Raw genomic sequence first — 20,405 nt, forward strand, 5'->3', positions numbered from 1 at the left:
GCTATTGGCAAGAGAGATAGCTTACAAGACAGCAGGGGAGGGTTTAACAAAAGCCCCGAGGGAGAAGAAGAAAGCCATTTGGACAACCTTCCCATTACAATGTGGCACTTTTGCACTACATGACTATAGGCATGCAGTAAAAGAAGTAGAGAATATTATATCTCTAAAATTGGCCATAGTTCTAGGGTGATAGTATGACCCAAATCAAGTTGCTAAAGACTCAACCACCATGGTTAAAGTCAAACAATTTACTCATGAAGATGATCCATTTGATGACATCTTTCAAGGAGTCGAATCATTTGCACAGGTCCTAGATTTAGCATCATTACAGTTAAGCCCAAATGATATTAATTTTTTTCATGTATATAGGAATACAAGATTGTTAAAGGTCCCATTGGACCTATTACAAATTGAACCAATAAGAAAACCTACTCCTAGCGTGAGCTTGGAAGGAAGTTCAAAGGAAAATTCTGATGAGGAAACGCGAGAGAAATCAACTCAAGAGTTGGAACACTCAGAGAAAAAAATCTTAGAATGGAGAAGGAAGTCCTAATAAAAATTATGAGAAATATACAAAAGGAAACAATGAGGAAACAATGGAACATACCTTAGCCAAGAAACGGACAGAGGTCGGCTCCACTTCAGCTCAAACAGGGAAGATTCTAGTCATTGACCTAGATAAGGAATGGGAGAAATTCAATCAAAAGCTCCAAATAGGCACAAGTCTTGAGGAAACATCTGGATTTCCGACCCCCAAATAGACTCAACAAAAAGAAAATCTAGAGACAACAGAGCAAGGGGCTACAAACACTCAAGATATTGAGGTTATTCTGACTTTTCTCACTTCTAAAATTCTCTTAAAAATTGAAGAAATACCGCCCTTAGATATATCTACAATCCTACTCATAAGGATGTGGTTAAAAGACAAAGAAAGAAGAGGAAATTAGTCACCACGGTTGTTGCAACTCTAGAGAACGAAGCAATGGAAGTTGTGTGGAAAGACACTCATGTTGACCCATTAGAAAACCTTATGAAGTTGTCATAGTTTGCAAGAGCCTATGACACAACGACTATTGATAAAGCAACGGAAGTTCGACTGTTGCTAAAAGAAAAAGAACAGAGAATTCTTTTGCTTGAACAACATTTAGAACAAGATAAAACCAATCAGCAAGAAAAACAACAGGTACCTCAGCTTCAGAGGGAATTCGAGCAAATGGGGTTACGACACTAGGCAAGCATATAAAAAAAAGACTCGTAGATTCTACAAATGCAAGCCATGGTAGATAGATTTAAAGATAACCCTCAAACAGACGAGTTCATCAAACAAGAAATTAAGCTAAATTACCTATTGATACAACAAAAAGAAATGTTCTGCCAGAAAATCTCACAAATCAATCCTTACTGTGAGACAAGTGATAAATTGACAAACCAATTGATTGATCTGAGGTTTGAATATGAAGAAATCCATAAAAAGAATCTGAATTTATTACCTGGAAGGAATCTGATGAGGGAAGAAAGATTGATCTACCAAAAATAGAAGAATACCACAAAGACATTATATTTGCAGATTGGGATACATGGTTAAAGTGGGAAGAAAGGGCGACAACGACAACAACAAGTGCAGAAAACAATGTAATTGAAGTCGTTAATGAAAACCTCCACAGTGCCAACCTTGTCAAAGAATGCATACCAGGGGCTCTCCCAGATATCAAACAACTGGAACAACAGTGGAAACAAACAGCTTAGACCAAAGAAGAAGCAATCAAATAGCTAACCAAACTGGATTGGGAGACATACTAGTAGTATTTGGTAAAACCACATAGCTAGTGGATGAATCTGCGATGCTTAACTACCTCTTCACAAAAAATGGTGCTAGCTCTGTCAGATGCCATATTTGCAAGACAGTTAAAATCCACAATCGGCCAGCCACCCCAGGTCAAACCAATGATCGACATTTGCAATCTCAAAGATCAAGTTAGCCGACTAAGATAATTCAAGTTGAAAGAAGTTTGTCATTAGTTTAATTCTATTTTTAGTTTTATTTTTTCTTACTCTGAGGAAGGTTGTTTGAAACATCCTCAGATTTTTTTGTAATAATCTATTTTTGAGGCATGTATTATAGTATTTAAACCCCTCATGCATTTAGAGAGGGGTCCAAAATTTTATCAAAAACACTTTTAAAGACATTACACTTCTATATTTTTGGGAAGGTTTTGATGAAATTATTGGAACATGATGTATTTTTCTTTGAATACTAAAGCATGCTCTACTGAAATTGCACTTCTTTACTCTTATAGTGTATTTGATTGGATGAAAGTGGATCAATATTGCTAAACCCATGAGCAGGACCTTTCATATATGGTACTTTTATCGTATGATCGTGTTTTATTTATGCATTAGCAATACTCTTTCTTTGATTGTCTTATGTATGAAAATCCGAGTTATAGTTCTACATTAATGCACTTTTGTATGGTGTTGCAACTTTGATTCTGTATTAAATACATGAAAAATTACTATATGCAATAAACTTTTCTTAATCGTTTTGTCTAACTATTTATCCAAAAAAATTATCATTAACGATTTCATTTCTTTTGGCAATTGAATGATCTTTATTACCAATTGCTTTGAGACATCTCTATAGATCACAAATCTTAGTTTATTCCCGGGGGATATTTATAGTTCGATAATGTTAGAATAAGATATAAGCATTTGTTTATTATTTATATTAGATTATACTTAGTTGAATCATTCTCCGTTATATCTTATATCACCCCAACAACATTATCAAATCAATCCTCTCTGGGAAACTACTCCCATTATCCCCAGTCGGAGCCACTATACCAAATGGAAAATGAGCCGCTTTTAAGGTCTAGACCGGGTGGTTATCCCCCATGTTGTCACAACGAATTTTGAGGCTTCAACAAGTTCATACAAAATTAAGAGTTGTGGCACTGTATGTGCAACATGCAATGTTTCCTTATTTCGTTGATCTGATACAATAAAGTGAATGTCGTGGAATCAAAGCCTAAACTAATTGCAGAAATGGAAATGTTACTCTATTTACAAAAAGGAAACCTAATTACTTTTGCATAGAGGAAATACCAATTACTTTTGTAAAAAGTAAAGGCTATTCTACTTTGCCTGAATGTAAATGTTGATCCTATATGCATAAATGTAAACATTAACCTCTTTGCAGAGTGTAATGGTACATCAAAAGGAATCCTAGTCTATGCAATAGAAATAACAATGTTGGAAATGGAAACCATAGCTTAAGATGTATGAAGAAAAATGAAATCATTCTTCAATCACTGCATTCAAGATAGATGTTTTCAACAAATTTTATAAGGTTCTTCATGAAAATCATCGTTATTCTCTTCAAGTCATGAATCAGCCCACTAACCATAACTGCAGAGGTGAATGGAAATGGAGAAGAGACAAGGCTTGAGAGGTTTTTGGTCTTACTCAATCATGGTTTTGGAGTCTAGGGGTCATTATTCAAGCTTAAGGGACAAAAAATAATCTTTTGGAGTAGGTCTGGTTAAGTTTACACGTGCTACAAGAGTGCTACACGAGGTACTACAGGAGGCCCTATTTTTCTACAGGAGCGAGATAAATCGTTGAATGCCCAAGTAAATCAAATGAAAATGATATGGGATTTTTTTTTTTACTAAGTATGATTTATTAGGACTCCACTCCAAGTGGAATCACTTCAAAATAACCCTGTTAACACGTGCTAAAAAATAGCAGAAAATCACTTACTCTAAAAACCAGAAATTCAAGAACTAGTGAGCTAGTTAACCTACCAAATGCCTAACCTAATAAAGTGAAAAGTATATGGGGTAAATTTTATTATTAACTTGAATATTTTTATGACCCAATACAAGTGGAATCAACTCAAATGAACTAGTAAACCAATCCAATTAGCTCAATGCTGAATATGATTTTTAAAAGTTGTCCTAAGGATTCATCATTCTTGTGACTCTGTAAATAACCTGCAAAACAACTCACTTAAATCATTTAACCAATATGACCTACAATAAAAGAAGCATGAATAGTAAATGTAGAAATACGAGATGCAAGTGAAAAAGACATTAAAAGGAAATAAACAAATTTTACAAGAGGGATATAAGGTCCCTGGGATGGCCAAGCCCAAGTAAAATCAGATTCCTATGAAGGAAACCAATATTTAGAAGCTAAAAATGGCACCAAACTTCATTATTTGAATCAATCCAAGTACATCCCTGCTAGAAATGAAAGTGGAGTTGCTAAATAACAAGTTTTCTCCACAAGAAGACTAAGAAATACATGTCTCTAGAGACCAATTCGAATTGGTACTTATACAAAGTGACGAGGAAGCATTATCCTTGAAAGGAGGCATATTTCCCCTCCAAAATCCCTCAAAAAGTGGATATGGTTCCCAACACTAGGAATCTTCATTAAATGACAGGGAACACATTCCTAGATTTTCTCAATCAGTGGAGCTCCAAAATTTGTCAATAATTTCATGATATTTAGTTCATTTATTATCCAATCTTGGTCCATCCTATAGTAGGGAGCAAGTCCCTATATTATCTTATTCAGAATTTACTCCATATTCTCTCAATTTTTTGCAAAAATAAATAATATTAGGCACATAATATTCAATTATATCTAAACCTTCCTAAGAACATATTAAAGCTAAAAGAACATTATTAAGTGTAGAAAGAGAGATTTAATAGAGTCTTCATGTGCCTAAGAAAGGTTAGATGGGCCTTAAATTGTGTCTAATTTGGAGGCCCATCATACCCCCCTACTAAAATTATTGCTCATACTCTTAGCAACCTACTCATGCCTCAGGTGACTTTTCTGATTTCCCACACTGACGTGCGTGTAGTTTCCTCTGCTGAATGGAACCTTGCATTCTCTTTAGTTTCTTCCTTTGGTTTGGCTCAAGCTTTATTTCTTCTCTTTTTATGTCCTTTCTCCTTATCTTTTCTTTGACTTCTCCCCTCTCAATATCAACTTCTTTTTTTAAGACCTCCTCCATTTTTATCACTATGAAACAATGAATTTTCCCTTTGCTGCCATAATTTTGGAGTTTTTTATGTACTCAGGCCCTTTTTTTAAGATAGGGGTAGAATGAACAATTTGTTTATATTGTTTGTAAGAGAGCACATTTCAAGCTTAATTAAAAAACAATTTAATTCCCCTTCTCATCATGCTTAAAGAAACACACATCATTTCTTTTTGTATTCCCAACTTTTATCAAAAAATTGCTACAATATTTTTTGTTGAAGAATTAAAGAGTTTTGCAGTCTTCTTGTCCACGGGTAGCAAAGGAAAATATGTACTTACCCTTTCTCTCATGATTCTTTCCTCCTTCTTAAGGTTTGAGGGAAATTTTTTCCACTATCAAGCTTCATGTAGAAACTACGTTATTTCCTGTAGAAGCTATGTTTTCTCTGGTAGCATCTCTATTTGCACCCTTGCCATTTCCTTTGAATATTTCCTTACTTCCCAAGGCTCTAGTGGTTGTTCTAGGCAAAATTTGCCTTCCTGTAGCACTCTGTTAGCTTCATGTAGCAAATTGTTCCTTCCTGTAGCAACTTTGTTCTTCTTGTAGTAGTTTTGTTCCTCCTGTAGCCATTTTTTTCTTCTTGTAGCAAATTTGTCCCTTCGTGTAGAAACTAATATTTTCATGCCAATAGGTGGTGGCTCCACCTTTCATTTTTATTTTTTTATTATTTCTTTTATTTTTTTCAATTTTTTTCTCTTTTTTCTTTGTCCACAGAGTTGGCCCTCACTTACCCCTTCACAATCCTTATCCTCCATCATGATTAAATGATTACAACCCACATTCTAAATTCCTCTTCACTTTTGTCTTGTTCCTCTCCCACACGTGCAGGTATCTTGGTAGAAAAGTGAAGTTAACTGCTAGATAAGGCTAAGGCTTTTTTACTACTGAGTTTGGCTATAAAAAACCTTTTACTTCATACACTTATAACATTTTTTCGAGATAAAATAAGTCTGTACGAGAATTTTTGAGGATTGCATACCCAGGCCTCTAAACCGTTGATGTACTTTTGCAAGTGATATTGAGGTTTTGATATGACTGTTGAAGTTGCCTTTGGTGGTTCTAAAGTTGTTATTGATGATCCTTTAAGGGTTTCATGTTGCTTCTGAACAAAGTTATGGCTGATTTGTTGGATCCTTGAGGTGTCATCTTCGTATGCTCGTTTCTCCATGCATTGGGTTTGCTCTGAAAAATTAAAAAAAAAAAAAAAAAAAAAAAAAAAAAAAAAAAAAAAAAAAAACTCTTGAAATGTGCTTGACTGATCGAAGTTGTCATTATAGGTCTTGTTGATGGTGGATCAAGCTGCTATTGTTGGAGATGATTAGTGACCCTATAGTAGCCCTAAAAAAATTTTGTGGTTGCCCAAGGTTAAGGAGATGATACCTTAATGCTTCATGTTGGTCAATTCTTCATTCTGTTGCTTCCAAGTGCTTTTGATTGTGGTTTTGGAGGGCTTGTGCGTATTGTTATAGGAGTGGATTATTTCTTGTAGCAGTCACATAAAAGTCCCTATGACCACATTAACCTTCAAAAAATGCGTCCAAAAACTCTGATAATTCATGTTAAACTCATGGACAAGGATTAGAAGCTTTGGTTGTGGTGAAAATTGTGGGAGAAGGGGAGAACAATGGGTATTTTTTATGGACATAGATGATTAATTAAGTGGAATAATGGCTAAATGGTGTGTAAAATAGGTGATGGTGGTGTGGTAGAATTATTTCATCATTCCGCTAAGGAAAACATAGGATCTGATCCCTTTTTATATGTCGATCACACTCTTGTAGCAATTCTGGTCACTCTTGTAGCAATTCTAGAATACTCTTGTAGCATAATTGTTTTATCCATATCTCTCAAACGGTAGATTAGATTGACCTAAAATTTTGTGATAAGCTTTCCATCATCCTTTTGCATCTCCCCATAAAAAAATATTGGTCAAGGGATGCACAAGTCTCAAGAAAAATAAAAATGGTTGTAGGTGATGGAGGCCAATTTCTCGAAAAGTGTGCACTAGAATTTTCTGAAATTCCTTGAGCATGTTACCATCATCCGCATGCATCTTCACATGAAACAAATTGGCCAATGGATGCACAATTTTTTATATATGGTAAAAAAAAATTATGTTGATGTATTTTGGCCTCCTGTAGCGTTTTATGACATCGAGGAAAATTAATGGGAAAGGCTTAGGAATGATGGGTGGATCTTGGAAATGGATGAAGGTGATGGATTGACATGTCCTTGGTCCTTCTTGAGTAGTTTTCATAGAGGATAAGAAGCCCAAGGTTGATTGTTTTTTACTTTTTTCTTGCCTCATTTCTCATTCCTTTCTTTTTCTCCTTTTGTGGTGCTGGCCTACTAGCAACTAGAAAAACAAATCTTTTTTCTTTCATATTTTTTCCATTTTTTCTCCTTTTTTTTTCATTTTTTCCTTTAGGCCTACTAGCTGCCTCAATGAGGTTTTCAACTAGTAGGTCTGCCTAGGCGCCTCGAAGAACGTTTTCACCTAGGATATTTTCCTTTTTTTTTCTCTTTCTTTCCAACCCACTGACTGCCTCAAGGAGGTTTTCAATCAATGAGCCAATCTCAAGCGCCTCAAAAGGGGTTTTCACTTGGGATTTTTTTTCTTTTTCTTTCTTTCTCCATTTTTTTTTATTTCTTTTTTCCTATCCTACTCTACTTGAAAAAAAAAATCTCTTTCAAATGTAGGAATACTTCCAATGGAGCCATGTGCACATCAATATGACAGATAAACTCATGTGCAGGCTTGAAATATATGATTTGACATGTACCTGAATGTAAGAGACCAAATGCTTTAACTGAGATGAGATCAAAAATTGTTGAAGAAGAGTGTGTTGTTGCAACTTAATGATTGTCTCGAACCATATTTCAATATAGTTGTGATTCCCTTGGTCCACTTGCACATTTGGATCTCTTTATGTGTCCTCTTCTACCATGACATTAAAATCTTCTTATTTTTGTTGATCAATCTTTTGAACACATAAATAATCTAATGATAAGCATAACATAAATTCTTCATTCTTAGGCTCTAATGGATGCTCTTCATTAAATGTGGTCCATGATTCCTTGGTCTTCTCTAGATATTCTTCTTTTGGACGTTGTTCTTCAATGGCATCAAGAAAATATATTTGTTGCAATATACTTCCTGACCTAAGGTGAATACCATCCACATCAAGAGGTGTTGTTTGGAAGTGTTGTACCTCAGCATTATAAGTGGGTTGAGTTACTTGCATGTTTGGGTTTGGAAATGGTGGTACATGTAGTTGAGTAGGAGTTGATAATTGAGATGGATTTGGATGGGGTTGTGGTTGTGGTGTAGGTGGATGGTATGGATAGCATGGAGTTGGGTATGGAGGATATTGAAATATTGAGGATATTGTGGATTTATCCAATAAGGTCCATGTCAACCTTGTTGCCAAGATTGGTTCTGGGGTTGATATGGCCAAGCTTGCCAAGCAAAGAGTGTGTTCCAATTACTCTGAGATGGATTTGCATAACCTTGAAATTGTGAATTAGGTTCTTGCATCATACGAGTTTGACTAGGCTACCATGGTCTTCTTGGAGCTACATAGCATAGTTGCTTTGGTGATTGACTTGCTCCATTCACCTCTTGGTAAACTTCCTTCAACCTTGATAATGATGGGAAACATTTAATAGCATGTGATTCTGAATGGACAACACAAATATCAGCATCTTCTTTTTTTTCATCTTGCCTTCTTAACATGTCTACTTGTTCGCTTAAATTGCTAAGAATTTTTGTTTTAAAGTTATCAAGAAAATTTCCAAGTTCATCCTGACTTACCAATCTTGATGTTGATTTACTTACTCTTGCCCTTCCTCTTGATATGTGCTTCCTTGTTTCACAAATTTCTTCAAATGATAATTGATATACATCACCTATACTCTTGAGATCAAGGAGATCAACCCACTCATCCCTAATTGTTCTAAGTAAGAGGCTTTTTAGTGTGACAAATCCTAAATGATGAAATTTAGCCCTCAACATTATACATAAATTTCTCTATTAGATCCTCAAGGCTCTCATCTTCTTTGTTATTCATTCTAAATATTTATTCTTTAAGATCACGATCTTTATATTTTTCTAAAAATATATTTTTCATATCATCCCATGATATTATTGAATTAGTCCTAAACTCATGAACCATTTAATAGCTATATCCTTCAATGTTGCTGGAAATAGTCTCAACTTTTGAGTGTTTAGTAAATAGCCATAAGATCTACAAAGGATTTCAAATTCAAAGAGAAAGGTTTCCAGATCCTCTGACCTCATACCATGGAAGTCTTGGCTCGAAAGAGTCATCAGGGAAAAGACCCTGGGTTTAGGCACGAAGGGCCAACAGTGGTCTGTTGTAGTCTAGGATAGCACTAGCATTTTCACCTCACCTCGAAGGGCAAGGAGTCTCACTCGAAGCGCACCGCGACCAAAGGGGAGGAGGGTTCAACATGGAGTCGAGAGGATATCAGTTGAACACAGGCGATCATACACATATGCATCCATAATACATGCAACAGAGATAATGGTACCTTAATATCATACACAAGGATCCATCATAAATACCACAAGACTAACAACATTCTAGTATCAATCTAGCAATCACCATCTTCATGCAACAAGTAGACTATTTAAAATTTTAATAAGCCCATAGAACATGATGTGCAATGTGTTATGAGTCTTGACAACCATCAACTCTGATTACATTAAATCAATAGGACAAAGTACATTATAACTCGACATCTCACTGTAAACAATACATAAAATACCCGGCTCAGTAGCTCGGGTCAGATCTGCTCCGCAACCCAGTTCCTCGGCTCCAGCTCTTCTTGCTTCTACTTCTACATCTGCGTACCTCCTCAGCAGCCAAATCCTTCAGTGTCTAACAGGTTCAACCACAACAACAACACCAACAATCAACAACCAAAAACAACAATGACAACAACCTCTTCCTTTTTGTTCTTCCTCTTTTTATATCCTTCCCGGCTGCCTAGACTGCCAGTTCTCGCTCGACTGCTTGCTCCCTTGGCTGCTTCTGCGCCTTCCTATCTCCTTGGATGCCTTTGCCTTTTGTTGCCACCTCGCCATCATTCCTCCGCAACTTCTCATTCCACCGCCCAACCATTGCTGCCATTTGTCCTTTCCCGCCCTACGGTTGGTCAAAACTGGTCAAAATTCTTCAAAATTAATGAAGGCTCCAATAGGCCCCGACCAAAATTTCTTGACTCATCCCCGAGTCAAGTCATTTCAACCTCTGGCGGCTCTGTTGCTGCTTCCATGTGTTCTACGGGTGGTGGCTATGTTGCTACCGGCGCTGTCTCCACTGTCTGTTGTGCCGACACCTTTGTTGTTGCAATACTTTCTTGCGGAGTAGGCATCTCTTCCATCTCAATCCTAGCTTGTGGCATGGCATTTGTTTCTGTGGCCCTTTCTTGACCTTGTGGCTCCTCTGTTCCAAACAAAGGCTCCAACTCTGGGATTGCTATTGTTGTTTGCTACCTGAACCCATTGTATCGCTGAATTGCCAGGTCCTAGTTTGCGAGGATTGTGTCTACACTTTGTGTGAATGCTTCGGCTGATTGTGAGGTTAAGGTTATCGGTCGTTGGATCTACAAGTCATCCCATTACTGGCTGCTTGAGTCGCATGCCTCCTTTAACAGTAGGACCTGCATCTGAACCGGCAGCCACAGGTCTCGGATTATTATTTTCGTCCTCGCCAATTCTTCCTCAATTGCGTCAACCTGGGCTTGGAGGACGTCATGTTGTTCACTTATTTGGTGGAGTTGAGTAGGGTCTGTGCACACCCTTGTGCTGGCAAATAGGGATTGAATTTGCTCTCTCAATGGGTAGACCTGGTGATTTTTCAGAGCTAGACTGCCTGACTAGTTGTGGACCTTGCCCATTAAAGCGTATCTGTTGGTGAGGACTTCGGCTAGGGATTGTTTCTTCATCTCTAGCTCTCTGACCTTGCTTTCAACTGACTGTGCATAGATTTCTACAGGATTTGGCAGGGCGAACTAGATAGTTTCTAGCTTCCTCTTCATTTCTGCATTGGTGGCTACTAGGCGCATGCACACCGTCTGTATATGATCGCAACAATCGATCAAGGTGCAGGCAGACATGTCCGTCGGTGCTTCTGTGTTGGCTTCAGTGACGGTTGGCCATATGGAGTGGAACTGCTGGGTAAGCTGATCCACTTGGGCTTGCAACCCCGTATTTGCCTCTTGCAGGCGATCTCGTTCTTCCGTCATTGCGAGCAGTTGCATCTTCTGCTGCTCATGTTCCTTAACCAAGTGCTCATGCAGGCTCTCAGTCCTATGGGCTGCTTGCTGGATAAAATAAAATAACTAAGCTGATGACCAGTGATGGAGCGTATCAACCCGCATTATGTCTGGTTCTAGGAATTGTTGTTGTAAGGGTAGGTCGCTTGAATTGGACTTATTGGAGTGGGAGGCGGGTGAATGTTCTTGCTGAGATGGCTGAGTGGAATGTGGTGTGGTTGGAGTGATGCTAGGGTTTGGGGGGACTATGATCTTTATAAGGAGAGTGGGTAAGTACAGACCAGTCCTTTCCCCTTGCTAACTAGTATCTAGGTGTCTCCTAGCTGATGGGTCCAACTCAAGCATCTGTGTTGTACTCTCGATGGGTGGCATCCCTATGTTCGAGGTGGTGCCTTCTTTCCGACCATCTGATTGAACCTCTGCTTTCGCAGAAGTCCGCCAGTGGCCGAACAGGAGGATCTCAGACATAGTTGCGGAGGTGGAAGTGGTTTGCGGGGATGACTCCCATGATGAGCGTATTGCAGTGGATGTGGTGGCAAGGATCTCCTCAACTATGGCTGTTGCGGGAATGGGGTTTTTGACCTCAACAGTAAGGTCGACGACTGGAGCTAGGGTGTTAACTTTCGGCCTTTTGGCAGCCGACTTTTTGACTTGGGGGGTGCAGATAACTTGCTTCTTTTGGGGCTTGGGTACCGGCATCAGGGAGGGAGCCTAGGCTATGCCCATGGGAGGTGCGACTGAAAGAGGGGGCATTACAATTGGGAACAACATGGTTGAACCTTGAAAATGCTCAGGATAGTCACCCTCACCTGGCTCGAAGCTTGTGATTGTCCTTCTTACCTCGAACATTTTCTCTTCCATTTGGAGTAGCATCGGTTGGAGTACTTCATTTGTTGCCCTCTTGCTGCTACTTTCTGCCCCATCTCCCTCTCGGTTCGGTGGCATCAGAGCTCCGAACAGATACTTGGTCTTCCCTTTTGTTATTTCACAGGCCACTCCCGGCCAGGACTCCACTTCTCTGTGTAGGGCCTCCTCTGTCAGGCTAAACCTTTGTGGCCTTAATTTGAATGTGGTGGGGTTGACACATCATGGTCTAAGATAAGTATGTGCGTGTGAGGCACCGAACCAGAGCTCGCCTAAGAACTCATCCAGGAGAGCCCTAGGTATTCTCTCTGTGGACTAAATGGTGTCCACCATCTATGCGTACCAGATCTTGAAGGTTGTTTCATTGATCTCTTTTGTGTTGGGATCCCCCAATGCCCTCCATGGTTCATACCTAAGCACAATTGGTTGGTCTTTAGAAATAGTTTCCATCTACCTCTCTAGTGGTGGCCTCCACTTCCACATTGCCAGCGCCATTACCAAATACTCGAACACAAATCCAGTGCTCTGCCAATAGACATCCTCACATGCCTCAAAAATTTTGTTGAGCATGAAGGCCGAACAATTGAGTATCTCTCCCTGGCAGCAGTGTTCTGCTATTGAAATGGTGTCCAGGGTGCACTCATTCCTCATCAAGTGCCTCATTTTCTTGCCTACAATAAGGTAGCAAATGAACCAGATGTTATCTTTGTTGATTCTGTCCAGATTCACACCTTTTCCCCCTCTCTGTCCCATAGCAGGTGTAGATGTTGTCTTCTATTTGCTTCTTCCCCCGCTGGGCCCTAGCCTGGAATGCTATGATGATTACATTCTCCATGTCTTCCAACCCAGTCAATCGATAAATATCTTTAGCATATATAGGGTATTCTTTGTCCAGCCATAGCAAACCAACATGCATCCTGCTTGCCAATAGCTTGGTGCACTGCATGGCGGCCAATTGGGTGCCGAATACATGCAGATTTCTTAGGCTGAACAACGTGGAATTCTGTAGCCCTTTGAAGTCTTCTATGATTCTAGAGGCCCTGGTGCCATCCTCCCTTTGAAATTCTTCCGCGTATACTTCCCTTTTCATCGCTGGAAATTGGAACCCGCTTGTGAAGTCATTGTCAATGAGATTCGACCAGTCATACTTCCCATATAGGTCGTCCATGACTTCAATTCTTGCATCCAGAGCAGTTTGTGGGACTGATAGGATCCTTTTTGCCATTGTTCCCCTTCTGCTGTAAACAATTTGCACTGGTGGTCTTCTGTTTCTCCTATCTTGCTCCTGTTCTTTCGAGTGCTCCTAGAATCCTTCTGGTGTTTGAAATTCTATCATCCCTTTAATTCTCCTAAAATTTATGTAGCTGATTCTGAGACGACGTCCCCTGACTGACGAGGCTTTAATCAACTAATTACTTTGGCTACCTTTCCACGTATTCTAGCTATATTTTTGCAGCCATCGACCGATTGTTACATGCCAACTATTACGTGGGTTTGGAAAGTATAGAGTGGGCTGCATGGAGTCTTTATTCTGTCATGATGGGCTTATTTATTAACTAATTCTATGCTTAATGGGAAAGATTTTGCGACCCTACCTTGACAGTTGCCTTATTGATTACTTATTCAGGAAATAACTACTGGTACGGTGGATGGGACGGGTACGTGTGTGGCCATCAGTTCTGGAAAAGGTTCGGACCTACGTGTCTTCTACTGACAGGGGTTGACATGCATGGCTATTGTCCCTACTGGCTAGGCCTACTGACACTACCCCCTGACCACAAATGGGTTGCGGTATTCCGCTGCTGGCCGTAACCTTATTATTCGGAAGAATATATATATATATATATATATATATATATATATATATATATATATATATATATATATATATATATATATATATATATATATATATATATATATATATATATTACTTGTGGAAGGGTTTCAGGCATGCGCCATTGACCCATCCCTGTAGTAGGACTCCATCGAGTTGTGCGAGTCTTACCGCACCTGATTCTTTTATTTGTGTAATGATGAATGGGCCTAACCAGTGCATTTGTAGTTTCCCTAGGAACTTGAGGAACTTGCTGTCATAGAGGAGCACTTGGTCGCTGACTTCAAATGATTTGTTCTTGATGTGTCTATCATGCCAAGCCTTCTATCTTCGTTGCTCGATAGATTGATGGAACTCCGCCAGGAACCACGTTTCATCGAGCTCCAACAACTGGCTCAGTCTGTCCCGCAAGGCACTGTTATCGGTCATTCCTGTAGCCTCTAAAATCAACATGCTGGGAAGTATGAACTCCGCTAGCACCACCGCCTCTCTGCCGTAGACGAGCTAGAATGGAGTTTGTTTGTGGAGTCTTTTAACTGTTGTTCTATATGCCTAGAGTGTCACTGGAATTATTTCATCCCGGTTTGCCGATATGATTTTTGTGCCCTTTTTCCAGTATCTTGTTAAATGCCTCTACTGCACAGTTTGCCTATAGATGATAAGGACTACACTTTTTATGTTGTACCATAAAAGTTATTCATAGAACCTCAATTGTATCATTCAGAAAATGTGTGCCCTAGTCACTTGTGAGGTTTGTCGGGCATCCGAATCTTGAAATGATATTTTCAAAAATGAATCTCGTCGTTGTTTCTGCTATGCAGTCTTTCACTAGTGCGGCCTATGCCCATCTTGTTAGGTATTTTGTAGTCGTGATTATGTATCGAGCTTTGGAGTGCCTTGCTGATGGGGATATTGGACCAATGAAATATATTGCCCACTTATCGAATATCTGCACCGTATGGACCAGGTGTAGTGGTAGCTCATCTCGTCAGGAAGGCTTACCAACCCTTTGACAGACATCACATTCATTGGCAAATGCCTTTGAATCCTTATGTATAGTGGGCCACCACAATCTTGCATGTAGTATCTTTCTTGCAGTAGCTTTGCCCCCTACATGTCCTCCTGCGACCCCTGCATGGCACTCCCATAGGACGGCTTCTCTTTCGTGTTGTAGGACACAACGTCTGAGTATTTGGTCCAAGCCCATTTTGTAAAGGTGTCCTGCTATGAGCTGGTAATCTACAGCTCTGACCACTAAGTGCCTCTTCTGCATTGCTGTGTATCCCTGTGGGAAACTGCCTGTTGTTAGTAAAGTAGCAATTTCCTCTAGGTGATCGGGTATGGCTTCTATCCTGAACAGATCGGCATCAGGTAACCGATCGTCTATTGCTCTGTCATTCTCCCCTGTTTCCAAGCGAGACAGATCATCTAGGCCTAAATTCATTCTGCCTGGATTAACAACCACTTCAAATGTGAACTCTTGAAATTGTAACAAGCATCTACATATTCTTCCTTCCAGTACTGGCTTGTTTACTAGGTACTTCAGTGCCGAATGGTCTGTGAAAAATTTGAATGGCGTACCTAGAAGGTAGTGCCTAAAATTTTGGAGAGAGTAGACCATTGCTATAGCTTCCCGTTCTGTTGTTGTGTATTTTCTTTCTACTATGGAGAGATTTATGCTTGCATAGTATATTGGATGATCCATCTTCTCTCCTGGTTGCACTAGGATTGCTCCTAGTGCTATTCCAGACGCATCAATATGTACATGGAACATTTTGTTCCAGTCAAGGTACACCAATATGGGGGCACTTACTAACTTCTCTTTCAGTTTGTCCAGTGTTGCTTGATAATCCATTGTCCAAATGAATTCTTTTGTCTTCCTTAGCAGTCTCTCCATTGGGGCTGTTATGGTTGCATAGTTCATGATGAACCTTATGTAGTACCCTATATGGCCTAGAGTTACTCTTAGTTGCTTCACGTTACGGGGTGGTTCCATGTGGACAATTGCTACATTTTTGGCAGGGTCCATGCAGACTCCATCTTTGAAAACAATATGGCCCAGCATAGTTCCAAAGGGAACCACGAAAATGAACTTTTTCAAATTCAAAGAGATCTGCAACTGTCTGTATCTTTCAAACATTACTCTCAATAGAATGGTATGGTTCTTCAGCAGGCTGTATAATGTCCAGTAGTCCATGTAGACTTCTAGGAACTTATGAACGTAGTCTCGGAATGCTGCTATTACAATCCTTGAAAAGATTGTTGGCGCATTCTTTAATCTGAATGGCATTACATTGTATGCGTACGACCCCCACTCCGTCGTGAAAGTTGTTTTCCTTTTATCTTCTTTGGCTATTCAGACTTGATGGTAGCCCAAGAAGCCATGTGTGAACGAGTATGCCTCATTCCTCGCAACATTGTCTAGGACTTCATTCCTGAAAGGTGTGGGGAATGGGTCGTACACGCACGCATTTTTCAGGCTTCTGTAGTCGATGCATACTCTAATCTTGGTCGCATCCTTCTTGTTCTAAATAACTATAGGGCTTATCCAGTCAGCTTCATCGACCGAAAAAATGATTCCTATATCTAACGTTTTGTCAATATCCCTTTTAACTTTCTCTTTGACCCTTGGGATCAGCCGGTATGGTCTGTGCTTCACTGGTCGGACACCTATTTTCAGAACAATTTTCATCTCTCCCAAGTTACCTTTTATCTCCTTGAGTTCTGCTATCGAAGTTGGGAACAGATCCTGGTATTCTTGTAATAAATCAAAATTTTCTTTGGCCGTTTGTTCGTCCCAGTAGTCTCCCACTAATGATATCTTGGGTTTATCTTCCGTCCCTACATTCTATTTTCTTAGCTTCACTAGTAGGAGATGGGCGCCTTCCATCAAGGGACTCTTCCGAATCCCTCTTTCTCCCTCTGTTTCTTCAAAGGATAGGTGTCTAAGCCCTTCCAACCCGTCTTCTTTTGGTTCTGCATCAATTCTATCATAGGTCACAAATCCTGGCGATTCCATATCATACAAGCACTACAGGAAGTTTTCTTTGTGCTCCCCTTCAACTAGTGTCTCTGGGGTGAACAAAACCGCTTTCACTACTTGAAGTACTTCTGTCATTTGTGCTTCACTACTTTTGAATGAGAAATCGTTAATGAACTGTGCTTTCAAAGCATCCCAGGCAGCTATTTGTCATCGTAGTTCCTCTTGGATGTACCAAGCTTGGGGGATGGCGCTGAGGGTGTGTATAAAGGCATGCACCCACAGGTCCTTTGGCAGCCCCTGACTTTCCCAATTGGTCATGCACCATTTTACATGCTCCTTGGGACTTGAATTCCTTGTGTATTCTTTTTCATCTAGTGGCCTATCTTCTTTCTTGTTGAACCTTTCCTTCATTGCTCGCTTGGCATCCTTCCAGTCTTTCAGTACATGGCAGTGTGCTTTCCACCACCTTGCTGGTGTTGCCATGAGCGCAACATCTAGTAAGGGAATTCTCTGGTCCTCCAGTACATCCTAGTCCATCTTGTCCAGGAACCGATCTATCGGTTCAAGGCCAAAGCACTTCGGGATGTTGTCCTTCCCTATATCTCCCCAATTGACTCGACTTATCATTTTACATTGCCACGTTGTCATTTCGTACCCACCCTGCTACCATGCATTGCATGCATCTTCTGAACCAGCATCTAAACTTTGAATGCTCCTCCAGCTGTAGGATTTATGTAGTCCTCCCTCTTTCCTTCAGTGAGTGTATACAATTGATCTAACATCCTTGTTTCTTCCCTGTCGTCCGTTGGCTCTGTAAACCTGGGTCCTTGATAAGGGTCCAACAGCTGAATCACTCTCAGTCCTTCTGCTTCGAAGATCATCGGTTCTTTCTTCAAATCTATGACGGCATAGTTTTCGTATGCCTCATCAATCCCTAGGAGTGCTGGATACGGGTCTTTATCCCCCATAATGTCTATTACTTCAAAATCAGTGTGCGTTTTTACTCCCGCCACATAAACCTCTACATTCTCCAACCTCCCAATAGGCAATATGCAATATTGATTTGCCATTCTCAATTGAATTGGTGAATACTTCAGCTGCGGTTTCCCCATTGCTTCCCAGGTCTTCCGGGTAGGACATTTACATCCAACCTTAGAGGCTTCACTCTCCTGGAGGCTTTCTCTGACCAAGCTTCACCTGGTTGTCCCGCATCCTCTCATTCTAGGGATACTTTGGCCTTTAAGCTTTTTCGCAGTTCCTGTAGCAGGGCCTCATCTTCAACAATTCTTAAGAATAGTTTAAACCATTCCCCAATGGGATGGGCAGGAGTGGGCTCGTAGACTTGAGGTCTTCAAGTGTCCCTCTCTTCCATCATTCCCTCGAACAATTTGGTTGCTTCTTGATAATACTGCTTCTGGCGCTTGGGTTGATATGCCTTTAGTGGTGATGCCGCTTTGACAATCACTGGGGTTTCCTCGGCGTAGCGATATTCCCTTGTCTTCTTCCCTCCTCGAGTGATTATATTAATATTTGTCGCGGGGAAATCCTCGTTAGTCTAGGGCTCAACATTCACCAGGTTGGCCCCTCTCTATCTGGTTCTCTCCTCCCATTTCGCAATGAGCTCTAGGTAGTCTTTTTTCGCATGGGTGTTAACTCTACATTTTGAACACCATGGTCTCCTTGGGAGCAGGAATTCCCTTGAGACATGTCCTTCCTGATCACAATTGTAGCATCTTAAGGGTCCTCTTCCCCCTGATCTTCCTCTACGTCCATTTCCTCCTCGCTCACCTCAGCTCGCTTCGCTGACCGTAAACATGGATCTATCCAGCCTTTTTGCCAAAGCATCCACACTGATTGGTGTGATGAGTGGTCAAATCATACAACTCACAATAATTGTTATTGGGGACATTAGAGTACTTTTTCAGAACTGGACACATCTGTGGCAGGTGTCCATACGTTCTACAAATCTCGCAGAAGTCTACGTTATTCCTTCCTGGGAAGGGTCCTTGCACTCTGATTGCCGCAACTCCTGTGGTGGGAGTGGTTCCAGATGACCCCACTACCCCTCCTATTTGGTTAAGGCCTCGCAATTGCAGGCATTCTGTCACAACATGCCCCTCCACCAGGCAGTGGGTGCACCAAATGTTGGGCCTGGCTGGTCGTATGGGCTGGAGATCTCTCAGCTTCTCGATCAGGTTTGCGATCTGGCTTTGCAAGCCTGAGATTGCCAAATCTTGCAGACCCATGCCTCCCCAGTATTTGTGGGGATATCCTGCCATTGCTTCTATTCGAGATGATTTCTCTAAGGCATCTTGCAAGGTTCCTATCTTCTATTGTGTTAGTTGTGTCCTAGTCAGGGGCAAAAGTGCCTTGATGAACCAGTCCCGCTGGTGGTTCAGGTCTAGGGTGTAGCTTAGCTTGGGAATGGCATCCTTAAACCTTTGCATGAGCTCCCAAGCAGTCTCGCCCTCCCCCTTCTTAATTTCCCACAGCTCTGATAACCCTTGTTGATTAGTCTTCGGTACCTTGAATTCTCACACGAATCCCCTCTTAATATCGTCTATGGTTGGGTTCTGGTTTTGCTCTGCCCACTTTATGAACTAGCGTAGGGCCCGTTCTCTTAGCGTGGTCTGGAATTCCAGCCCGCACATTATATGGAGTCTGACAAGCCCTCTAGATGGCTTCGCAGAGGTACCAGTGTTTCTCCACATCTTCGTTCCCCTTTCCTGCAAACTCCGGGTATCTAGTAAATGATCTCGCCATACTGCTCTGAGTATTAACTAATAGCACAAAGCCTTTGGTTCTCAGCTGTAGTGACCCCTGTAGTCCCAAGTTATTGCTATAGTTGGTTCTTGTATTACTTCCAATATTAAGACCAGTTTTTTATTTTTCTTGTGTTTTGTATACTCGCGTCGCTTTATCTAAGTTAAGGATGAATTCTTCTGGTTTGTGATAAAGTACTAGGGGAAGGTTGGGGAAAACACCACTTGTGTTTCGGGGTTGGGGCTACTGAACCTTGGTGGATGCCTATTCCTCATCGAATAACCTCCTCATTCCATCACCCATATTGTCATCATCTTCATGCCAACATGGGTGTTGATCTTGCGATCCTTCTTCCGCAACCTTCAGGGAGGATCCCCCATCCGCTCCATGTTGCGATCCCAAACCCGCAACATTCCGAGATGGTCCTCCAGTTTCCTGTTGCGATCCTATTTCCACAACCTACAGGGAATTTCCTCCCTCCTCTTCCCGATTCCAACATCCCTTCTTCCCGTCTTCGGGTTGCCTAGCATCATCTTCTCCCTTCATCCCAACTCGGGTTTTTCCCTTCACCACTCCTATTTGGCGAGACCCTCTCCTCC

The sequence above is a fragment of the Pinus tabuliformis genome, chromosome 7 (genome assembly GCF_031772625.1).
Source record: "Pinus tabuliformis cultivar Carrire ecotype Pingquan chromosome 7, CPIR1, whole genome shotgun sequence".
In the NCBI taxonomy this organism is placed as follows: Eukaryota; Viridiplantae; Streptophyta; class Pinopsida; order Pinales; family Pinaceae; genus Pinus; species Pinus tabuliformis.